Below are 12,608 nucleotides of genomic sequence, written 5' to 3' on the forward strand. Positions count from 1 at the left end.
GCTAGGAAAGATTGAAGGCAGGAGGAGAAGTGGGAAACAGAGGATGAGATGGTTGGATGACATCACTGACTCAATGGACATGAATTTGAGCAAATTCCAAGAGATGGTGAAGGACAGGGAAGTCTGGTATGCTGCAGTCCATGGGCTTTAAAAGAGTCAGACAGTTTAGAGACTGAACACCACCACTCTGGCCATGAAACAATGAACTGCCATTACAAACTAAAAATCTATACGACTATGATCTATTATACCAATTCCTTACGACAATTGTTCTCAAAGTATGGTCCTGGACCTTAGCATCACCTGGGAACTTGTTAAAGATGCAAATTCTTGGGCCCTGCGCCAGATTTGCTCAATCAGTAACTTGGGAATGGAGTCCAGCAAACAGTTTCAATGAATCCTCCTAGTCCTTCTGAAACAGGTTGAAGTTTGAGAACCATTACTTTAAGCCTCTGACTCTCAGTTTTCCACCCCAATTAAAATGTCTTCATTTATGTGTTTATATCTCAAGGGATACTTTCAACTATTAGCTGGAAAGTGATGATTAGAAGATGACCTTAGCCATTTTGGCTTTGCATGATGCCTCTGCGTTTAGGCAGAACTTTGAAAATTTCTTGGCACCTAATAGTCAGCATCTTGAATGTCCACAATGAAAAGGAGCAAGAATTTATAGGAAAGGGAAAACCATAATAGGAAAGGCAAATATATAAACGGATTGAAGATCACTTAAATAAGCCAGTACATAGATTAAAAAACAATAAAAAAAATTTATGTAAAAGTGATTGTAACTGCAAGTGAGAAGGAAATGGCACCCACTCCAGTATTCTTGCCTAGGAAATCCCATGGACAGAGGAGCCTGGTGGGCTAAAGTCCACGGGGTCGCAAAGAGTCGGATATGACGGAATGACTTACACTTTTCACTTTCAACAGCAAAAGAATAAGTATGAAGACATAAAATAGGACCTCAAAATCACAAAATATGGGGGAGAGAAATATAAAAATATAGATCTCTTAAAATGTGTTTGAACTTGTATGACTCTCAGTTTGAAAGTCCACAGTACTCTGGCTACTATGCTGATGCATTTCCCCAAAGTGGTATCTCAGTAGTCAATGTGCTCTAGGCAGTCCTCACTGCCTGCTAAGTGCTTCCTCTGGAAAAACATGGGGAAGTGGAGGCCTGGCAGTTCAAGATAGAGTTTCCAGGGTCTTGTTCTGTCCAGCCAAGGGGTGGACACCCTTACCAAAAAGAGGCCTTTTATGTGGAGTGGGGCCTCTGATATCACAAAACCAGGGTCTCCTGAGATTAGCAGATTCTCCTGATAATTCACTCCTGCGATTTTCACCCTCTGTGTTTCGATGTTAGATTTCCATAGGAAGGAACCCTGGAGTGATGAAGATTTGTACAGCCAAGGTACTTATACAAGGCTGTCTCCTGGACACTTTTATGGGGCTGCTCTCCTCCATGGCCCTTCCCTGATTTTGAATCCTGGCTTTGCCATTTATTAACCAGGTGACCTTGGCCAAGTCATTTAACCTGTTTGAGCTTTAGTTTCTTCTTATATCTATCTGTAAGATAGATATAAAGATACCTATCTCTTGGGGTTGTGAGGATTAATTAATGTTAAGCTTTTAGCACTGTGTCAAATAATAGTAGGCATTTCATATATGAAATCTAGTATGAATTTTTTTTTTAATAAGCCACCTACCATGGTTTATGTCTGGAGATTTTGTGGCTCAGTCTCTTGTAAACAGAAAAAAAATCCAAGCACTGAGAAGATATACAGAGAAACAGAATGACTTTAAAATCCAAGTTCCAGCAGGATACTGGGAACAGAATATTAGGTTCAAAGAGATCAAATGAGAGAAACAAGATTACACAACAGGAAAGCTCTAACTGAAGCCATTTCAGATTTCAATTTAATGATTTGCATAGTGGGCTAATTTTGCTTTCTGCCTGATTCAGATACCATGGGGAGAATAAAAGACTACTTTGATAGAATCAGGGAACATATAGAAGAGTATTTTTTTTTTTAAATAGTAGTTAATGGAATGCCAACAAAGCTCTGAATAGATTCTGTCTCTCTCTCTCTTTTAACATTTAAAAAATATAAGTAGAACATCAAGTTTTTGATAGAAAAATCAAATGATTCAGAAAGGCAAAAAAGGGAAGAAATCTGTAATCACTACTCAGAGACAACTATTATTAACATTTGGGAGTGAATCCTTCCAGTTGATTTATTTGAATACACACCCACATACACACACCCAAGAAACATATGCCATATATATATGCCACATATATTAATATATATATATATATACATATTTTAATGGACTTGCACTGGATATACTATTTTGTAACCTGCTTTTTCCACTGAGTAAAAAGTTGGCTTAAAGCTTAACATTCAGAAAACTAAGATCATGGCATCTGGTCCCATCACTTCATGGCAAGTAGATGGGGAAACAGTGGAAACAGTGTCAGACTTTATTTTTCTGGGCTCCAAAATCACTGCAGATGGTGACTGCAGCCATGAAATTAAAAGACGCTTACTCCTTGGAAGGAAAGTTATGACCAACCTAGAGAGCATATTAAAAAGCAGAGACATTACTTTGCCAACAAAGGTCCATCTAGTCAAGGCTATGGTTTTTCCAGTGGTCATGTATGGATGTGAGAGTTGGACCGTGAAGAAAGCTGAGCACTGAAAAATTGATACTTTTGAAATGTGGTGTTGGAGAAGACTCTTTAAGAGTCCCTTGGACTGCAAGGAGATCCAACCAGTCCATCCTAAAGGAGATCAGTCCTGGGTGTTCATTGGAAGGACTGATGTTGAAGCTGAAACTCCAATACTTTGGCCACCTCATGCGAAGAGTTGACTCATTGGAAAAGACCCTAATGCTGGGAGGGATTGGGGGCAGGAGGAAAAGGGGACGACAGAGGATGAGATGGCTGGATGGCATCACCGACTCGATGGGCATGAGTTTGAATAAACTCCGGGAGTTTGTGATTGACAGAGAGGCCTGGTGTGCTGCGATTCATGGGGTCTCAAAGAATCGGACATGACTGAGTGACTGAACTGAACTGAAAATGTTCTTAAAGTTTGCCATGGTTGTTATTTTAAATGACAACAAAGTATTTAATTTCATGGATATGCCTCAATTTATTTAACTAACTCTGTAATGAGTCCAGTGACATTATAGACACTGCAATGAGGAACACTATTGTATACACATATTTTTCATTAATAAAATGTAACTGAGGTGTAACATACATGCAAAAATGCAGAAATTATATGTGCATAGCTTGATAAATCATCAAAAAATAAATATACCCAAGAAACTCCCAGCTCAAGAATAAGAACTATAAAAAAACAAAAACTATACCTGCATCCCAGAAGTCCCCCATTGTGTCCTCCTAATCACTACTCTTTTCTCATTCCCAAATCTTAACCATTACTTTGATTTCAAGCACCATAGAATGTTGTTGCCTGTTTTTGCACTTTGTATATGTGAAATCCTACAATATGTATTATTTTGTGTATGGCTCCAATGTTATAAATATGAGATTGACTTAGCATTGGTTTGCTCATATTCATCACCCTATATTATTCCATTGCATGAGTGTACCATTATTTATTTATTTATTTATTTTTGGCCTCACCCTCTGGTATGTGGGATTTTAGCTCTCTGAGCAGGGATCGATTGAAGTTGGGCCCTCAGGAGTGAAAGCATGAAATGCAAATCACTGGACTGTCAGGGAACTAACTGCAGACCATAACTGATTGATTAATATTATTGTTAATGGACACTTGAGTTGTTACCATTTTTATCTATTAAGAAAAATATTGTCCCTAGACATTCTTCTGCATGTCTTTTTGAACACAAATGTATACATTTCTGAAGTATAGGAGGAGTGAACTGCTGAGTCATAGTATATTATTCAACTTCAGTTTATTTTTACTTCAAAGGGGTTGCATCCGTTTATACGTGTGGGAGGGCTCACTGCTCTGTATTCTCTCCAACACTATTTGACGATCATTTTAATTTTAACCATGCTGGTAAGTGTGAGGTAATATCTCATTGCTATAGTATTTTTCATGTGGTTGTGCCCTTTTTAATATGTTTATTGACTATTTGGATATTTTCTTTTGTGAAATATCCATTCAAGTCTTCGGATGATTTTTTCCATTTGGTTGCTAACTTTTTAATTCTAAGAGTTCTTTCTGCAGTCTGAAAAGAGCCATTTTTCAGTTTCATGTGTATTGTGGCCTAAATGCTTTTGTCCCCCACAAATTCACGTTAAAATCCTAGCCCACAATGTAATGATATTAGGAGGTGGGGCACTGAGGATGTGATTACATCATAAAGGTAGAACCATCATGAATGGCATTAGTACCTTTATAAAAGAGACTCCAGGGACTTCCCTGGTGGTCCAGTGGTTAAGAATCCACCTTGCAATGCAGTGGACATGGGTTCAATCCCTGGCTGGAGAACTAACATTCCACCTACTGTGGAGCACCTAAGCCCATGTAACACAACTACTAAGCCCGTGTGCCACAACAAAAGATCCTGTGTGCTGCAACTAAGACCTGGTGCAGTCAAATAAACAGATTAATTAATTGAAAAAGAGAGACCCCAGAGAGATCTCTTAACCTTCTGTCGTGTGAGCACACAGAAAGGAGATAACTCTGTGTGAACCAGAAAGCAGACCCTCACCAGACACGAAATCTGCAGATGTCTTGATCTGGGACTTCCCATTCTCCAGACTGTGAGAAATAAATGTTTATTGTTTGTCACCCAGTCTACGGTATTTTTGTTATAATAGCTCGAACTGAGTAAGACAACGTGCTACAAATATCTTTGCCAGTATGCAACTTTTGGTCCTGTACTCTTATGATGTCCTTTGGTGAGCAACAGTCCCTGATCCTAATGGAATCAAATCTATTAAACTTTTCCCTCTTTAGCTAAGCATTTCATGTCATGTTTAAGAAAAATTTGCCCTACCCCAAGGTCATGAAGATATTCTCCCAAGCTTTCTTCTAAATCTTTCTTGTTTCACCTTTTACATATAGTTCTGCAATCCACCTGCGAATGTTTCTTAAGTATGGTGTAAAGTATGGTCATGTCTGATTTTTTAAGTAAGTATATTCCCTTGATTCAATACCATCTACTGAAAAGACTATGTTTTTCATAACTGCTCAACAATGTTGGGCTCTTTCTGGATTCTATTCTTCTCCATTGGTTTATATATCCACTTTTCCACACAGATCACAGTCTTTTTTTTTTTTTTAAGTTTATTTTCCTAAGTGAAGGAAAATTGCTTTACGGAATTGTGTTGGGTTTCTGTCAAACATCAACATAGTCAGCCATGAAGTGAAGTGAAGTCGCTCAGTCGTGTCCGACTCTTTGCGACCCCATGGACTGTAGCCTACCAGGCTCCTCCGTTCATGGGATTTTCCGGGCAAGGGTACTGGAGTGGGTTGCCGTTTCCTTCTCCAGGAGTCAGCCATAGGTATACATATGTCAAATAGGACCTTCTGAGTTCATGAATTCTTCAGTAGTGTCTAATCTGCTCTTTAACTCATCTGTTGAGCTTTTTTTAAAAAACTTTTAAAAAATTAATTTATTTTAATTTGAGGCTAATTACTTTACAATATTGTAGTGTTTTTGCCAAACATCGACATGAATCAGCCACCGGCACCCATATGTTCCCCATCCAGAACCCCCCTCCCACTTCCTTCCCCATCCCATTCTCCAGGGTCATCCCAGTGCACCAGCCCTGAGCACCCTGTCTCATGCATCAAACCTGGACTGGCGATCTGTTTCACATATGACAATATACATGTTTCAATGCTACCCTCTCAAATCACCCCACCCTCGCCTTCTCCCACAGACTCCAAAAGACTTCTTTACATCTGTGTCTCTTTTGCTGTCTCACATATAGGGTCATTGGTACCATCTTTCTAAATTCCATATATATGTGTTAGTATACTGTTTTGGTAGTGTTTTTCTTTCTGACTTACTTCACTCTGTATGATAGGCTCCAGTTTCATCCACCTCATTAAAACTGATTCAAATGCATTCTTTTTAATGGCTGAGTAAGATTTGATTGTGCGTATGTACCACAGCTTTCTTATCCATTCTTCTGCCAATGGACATCTAGGTTGCTTCCATGTCCTGGCTATTGTAAACAGTGCTACAATGAACATTGGGGTACACGTGTCTCTTTCAATTCTGGTTTCCTCAGTGTGTATGCCCAGCAGTGGGATTGCTGGGTTGTATGGCAGTTGTGAAAAGAAGAGAAGTGAAAAGCAAAGGAGAAAAGGAAAGATATTCCCATCTGAATGCAGAGTTCCAAAGAATAGCAAGGAGAGATAAAAAAGCCTTCCTCAGTGATCAATGCAAAGAAATAGAGGAAAACAACAGAATGGGAAAGACTAGAGATCTCTTCAAGAAAAGTAGAGATACCAAGGGAACATTTCATGCAAAGATGGGCTCGATAAAGGACCGAAATGGTATGGACCTAACAGAAGCAGAAGATATTAACAAGAGGTGGCAAGAATACACAGAAGAACTGTACAAAAAAGATCTTCACAACCCAGATAATCATGATGGTGTGATCACTCATCTAGAGCCAGACATCCTGGAATGTGAAGTCAAGTGGGCCTTAGAAAGCATCCCTATGAACAAAGCTAGTGGAGGTGATGGAATTCCAGCTTAGCTATTTCAAATCTTAAAAGATGATGCTGTGAAAGTGCTGTACTCAATATGCCAGCAAATTTGGAAAACTCAGCAGAAGCCACAGGACTGGAAAAGGTCAGTTTTCATTCCAATCCCAAAGAAAGGCAATGCCAAAGAAAGCTCGAAATACTGCACAATTGCACTCATCTCACATGCTAGTAAAGTAATGCTCAAGATTCTTCAAGCCATGCTTCAGCAATACGCGAACTGTGAACTTCCAGATGTTCAAGCTGGTTTTAGAAAAGGCAGAGGAACCAGAGATTAAATTGCCAACATCCACTGGATCATCGAAAAAGCAAGAGAGTTCCAGAAAAACATCTATTTCTGCTTTATTGACTATGCCAAAGCCTTCGACTGTGTGGATCACATTAAACTGTGGAAAATTCTGAAAGAGATGGGAATACTAGACCATCTGACCTGTCTCTTGAGAAACCTGTATGCAGGTCAGGAAAAAACAGTTAGAACTGGACGTGGAACAACAGACTGGTTCCAAATAGGAAAAGCAGTATGTAAAGGCTGTATATTGTCACCGTGCTTATTTAACTTATATGCAGAGTACATCATGAGAAACGCTGGGCTGGAAGAAGCACAAGCTGGAATCATTGCCAGGAGAAATATCAATAACCTCAGATATGCAGACGACACCACCCTTATGGCAGAAAGTGAAGAGGAACTAAAAAGTCTCTTGATGAAAGTGAAGGAGAGTGATAAAAGTTGGACTAAAGCTCAACATTCAGAAAACAAAGATCATGGCATCTGGTCCCATCACTTCATGGCAAATAGATGGGGAAACAGTGGAAACAGTGGCAGACTTTGTTTTATTGGGCTCCAAAATCACTGTGGATGGTGATTGCAACCATGAAATTGAAGAGATGCTTACTCCTTGGAAGGAAAGTTATGACCAACCTAGATAGCATATTTAAAAGCAGAGACATTACTTTGCCAACAAAGGTCCATCTAGTCAAGGCTATGGTTTTTCCAGCATCCAACCAGAGTTGGATGGTGAAGACAGCTGAGCGCCAAAGAATTGATGCTTTTGAACTGTGGTGCTGGCGAAGACTCTTGAGAGTCAGTCCCTTGGACTGCAAGAAGATCCAACCAGTCCATCCTAAAGGAGATCAGTCCTGGGTGTTCATTGGAGGGACTGATGTTGAAGCTGAAACTCCAATACTTTGGCCACCTCATGCGAAGAGTTGACTCACTGGAAAAGACCCTGATGCTGGGAGGGATTGGGGGCAGAAGGAGAAGGGGACGACAGAGGATGAGATGGCTGGATGGCATCACCGACTTGATGGACATGGGTTTGTGTAGACTCTGGGAGTTGGTGATGGACAGGGAAACCTGGCGTGCTGCAATTGATGGGGTTGCAAAGAGTCAGACACGACTGAGCAACTGAATTGAACTGAATTGATGGCAGTTCTATTTCCAGTTTTTTAAGAAATCTCCACACTGTTTTCCATAGTGGCTGTACTAGTTTGCATTCCCACAAACAGTGTAAGAGGGTTCCTTTTTCTCTGCACACTCTCCAGCATTTGTTGTTTGTAGACTTTTTGATAGCAGCCATTCTGACTGGCGTGAGATGGTACCTCATTGTGGTTTTGATTTGCATTTATCTGATAATGAGTGGTGTTGAGCATCTTTTCATGTGTTTGTTAGCCATCTGTATGTCTTCTTTGGAGAAATGTCTGTTTAGCTCTTTGGTTCATTTTTTGATTAGGCCGCTATTTTTCTGGAATTGAGCTGCAGGAGTTGCTTGTCTATTTTTGAGATTAATTCTTTGACAGTTGCTCCATTTGCTATTATCTTCTCCCATTCTGAAGGCTGCCTTTTCAACTTGCTTACAGTTTCCTTCTTTGTACAAAAGCTTTTAAGTTTGATTAGGTCCTATTTGTTTATTTTTGCTTTTATTTCCATTACTCTGGGAGATGGGTCATAGAGGATCCTGCTGTGATTCATGTCAGAGAGTGTTTTGCCTATGTTTTCCTCTAGAAGTTTTATAGTTTCTGGTCTTACATTTAGATCTTTAATCCATTTTGAGTTTATTTTTGTGTATGGTGTTAGAAAATGTTCTAGTTTCATTCTTTTACAAGTGGTTGACCAGTTTTCCCAGCACCACTTGTTAAAGAGCTGGTCTTTTCTCCATTGTATATTCTTGCCTCCTCTGTCAAAGATAAGGTGTCCATAGGTTCGTGGATTTGTCTCTGGGCTTTCTATTCTGTTCCATTGATCTATATTCCTGTCTTTGTGCCAGTACCATACTGTCTTGATGACTGTGGCTTTGTAGTAGTCTGAAGTCAGGCAGGTTGATACATCCAGTTCCATTCTTCTTTCTCAAGATTGCTTTGGCTATTCGAGGCTTTTTGTATTTCCATACAAATTGTGAAATTATTTGTTCTAGTTCTCTGAAAAATACCATTGGTAGCTTGATAGGGATTGTATTGAATCTATAGATTGCTTTGGGTCGTATACTCATTTTTGCTCTATTGATTCTTCTGATCCATGAATATGGTATATTTCTCCATCTGTCTATGTCATCTTTGATTTCTTTCATCAGCATTTTATAGTTTTCTACATATAGGTCTTTTGTTTCTCTCAGTTCAGTTCAGTTCAGTCACTCAGTCGTGTCTGACTCTTTGTGATCCCATGAATTGCAGCATGCCAGGCCTCCCTGTCCATCACCAACTCCCGGAGTCTACACAAACCCATGTCCATCAAGTTGGTGATGCCATCCAGCCATCTCATCCTCTGTTGTCCCCTTCTCCTCCTGCCCCCAATCCCTCCCAGCATCAGGGTCTTTTCCAGTGAGTCAACTCTTCGCATGAGGTGGCCAAAGTATTGGAGTTTCAGCTTCAACATCAGTCCTTCCAATGAACACCCAGGACTGATCTCCTTTAGGATGGATTGGTTGGATCTTCTTGCAGTTTGTTTCTTTGGGTAGATTTCTTCCTAAGAATTTTATTCTTTTCATTGCAACAGTGAATGGAATTGTTTCCTTAATTTCTCTTTCTGTTTTCTCATTATTAGTGTATAGGAATACAAGGGATTTCTGTGTGTTAATTTTATATCCTGCAACTTTACTTTATTCGTTGATTAGCTCTAGTAATTTTCTGGTGGAGTCTTTAGGCTTTTCTATGTAGAGGATCATGTTATCTGCAAACAGTGAGAGTTTTACTTCTTCTTTTCCTATCTGGATTCCTTTTATTTCTTTTTCTTCTCTCATTGCTGTGGCTAAAACTTCCAAAACTATGTTGAATAGTAGTGGTGAGAGTGGGCACCCTTGTCTTTTTCCTGACTTTAGGGGAAATGCTTTCACTTTTTAACCATTGAGGATAATGTTTGCTGTGGTTTTATCATAAATGCCTTTTATTATGTTAATATATGTTCCTTCTACACCTGCTTTCTGGAGGGTTTTTATCATAAATGGATGTTGAAGTTTGTCAAAGGCTTTCTCAGCATCTATTGAGATAATCATATGGTTTTTATCTTTCAATTTGTTAATGTGGTGTAGCACATTGATTTGCAGATATCAAAGAATCCTTGCATCACTGGAACAAAGCCCACTTGGTCATGATGTATGATCTTTTTAATATGTTGTTGGATTCTGTTTGCTAGAATTTTGTTAAGGATTTTTGCATCTATGTTCATCAGTGATGTTGGCCTGTAGTTTTCTTTTTTTGTGGCGTCTTTGTCTGGTTTTGGTATTAGGGTGATGGTGGCCTCATAGAATAGGTTTGGAAGTTTACCTTCTGCAATTTTCTGGAAGAGTTTGAGTAGGATAGGTGTTAGCTCTTCTTTAAATTTTTGGTAGAATTCAACTGTGAAGCCGTCTGGTCCTGGGCTTTCATTTGCTGGAAGATTTCTGATTACAGTTTTGATTTCCCTGCTTCTTATGGGTCTGTTAAGATTTTCTACTTCTTCCTGGTTCAGTTTTGGAAAGTTATACTTTTGTAAGAGTTTGTCCATTTCTTTCAAGTTGTCCATTTTATTGGCATATAGTTGCTCATAGTAGTCTTCTGTGTTGTCTGTTGTGATTTCTCCATTTTCATTTCTAATTTTGTTGATTTGATCCTTCTCCCTTTTTTTCTTGATGAGTCTGGCTAATGGTTTGTCTATTTTAATTATCTTCTTGAAGAACCAGCTTTTAGCTTTGTTGATTTTGCTATGGTCTCCTTTGTTTATTTTTCATTTATTTCTGCCCTAATTTTCATTATTTCCTTCCTTCTACTAACCCTGGGGTTCTTCATTTCTTCCTTTTCTAGTTGCTTTAGGTGTAGAGTTAGGTTATTTATTTGACTTTTCTCTTGTTTCTTGAGATAAGCTTGTATTGCTATGAACCTTCCCCTTAGCACTGCTTTTACTGAGTCCCATAGGTTTTGGGTTGTTGTGCTTTCATTTTCATTCGTTTCTATGCATATTTTGATTTATTTTTTGATTTCTTCTGTGATTTGTTGGTTATTCAGAAGCATGTTGTTTAGCCTCCACATGTTTGCATTTTTAATAGGTTTTTTTTCTGTAGTTGACATCTAATCTTACTGCACAGATCACAGTCTTAATTACTTAATTTTATAATGTATTCTTATATGAATGTGTAGGTCCTTCCACTTTGCCTGTCTCCTTTGGCAACTGTCAATGAGACTGTGGAGCAAGAGGAAGTCTTGCTGTTAGAGAATGTAAATTGGTACCTGCACTTTGGAAAACGGTTGGCAATACATGCTGAAGAATCATATATGCTATCACCTAGCAATCCCCTTCCTATGTATATACCCAACAGAAGTGTATGCAGATGTTTACAAGAAAGCAAGTACAAGAATATTCTTAGCAACATTATTTAGGAGAACAAAAATCTTTGAATAACCCAAATGTGCATGAATGGACAAATGTATTGTGGTATAGTCATCTACACAAACACACAAATGAACGGCTCCACAGTGAGTGACCATGTCCTTCTGCAACTCCTATCCGGTGAGTTGTAGTTGTAGCTCAACCTTCTCCATAGCTCCAGGTCTTGCTGGAAATCTCCTCTTGTTCTTCAAACTTCTAGGGGTAATGGTTTCTCACTGTTGTGAGTCTATAAAAGTACAGTAACCCTGTCCACATGTCTGTGTCTAACTCCTTCATTATGTCTCTTTATTAAGCCATCTATAATGAATTATTTTCTCATCAGGCACTGAATGACATTCAAAAAAACAAACACAAAAATAACTTTTCACGTGGATGCATAAATGTGATCATATACATATACATAATAATATATGTACTATATATTATACATATAATATATGTATAACATATGTTATATAACATTTGTTGCATAAAGCATATGAAGTTTTAGACAATTCACTGTTCTAATACAATCTCTACTTTAAAAAAAGATTATCAGATTCTGGAACCAAGAGGAATTTAAAAAATCAACCTAAACAATCCCAACTTTGGGTAGGTAAACTGTTTTCACCATGTAACATATGGGCCACTGTGACCCAGAATAGTTAAAACCCTACTTCAGGTCACACAGGTATACTCATGGCTGTTTGAAGACTCAAACCCAGATCCCTGATACTGAGCCAGAGATTCTTCCTACACAGTGGTTCTTAAACTGACTGCACTTTGGAATCACTGCTGCTGCTGCTGCTGCTAAGTCGCTTCAGTCGTGTCCGACTCTGTGCGACCCCATAGACAGCAGCCCACCAGGCTCCCTTGTCCCTGGGATTCTCCAGGCAAGAACACTGGAGTGGGTTGCCATTTCCTTCTCCATTGGAATCACTAGGGAACTTTAAAGGATACTATGCTTCAGTCTCACTTCCAGAGAACTTAATATAATTGGCCAGGGTGTGACTGGATATAGGAAAGTTAAGTACATATATTTCTGTTAT

The sequence above is a fragment of the Cervus elaphus genome, chromosome 11 (genome assembly GCF_910594005.1).
Source record: "Cervus elaphus chromosome 11, mCerEla1.1, whole genome shotgun sequence".
In the NCBI taxonomy this organism is placed as follows: Eukaryota; Metazoa; Chordata; class Mammalia; order Artiodactyla; family Cervidae; genus Cervus; species Cervus elaphus.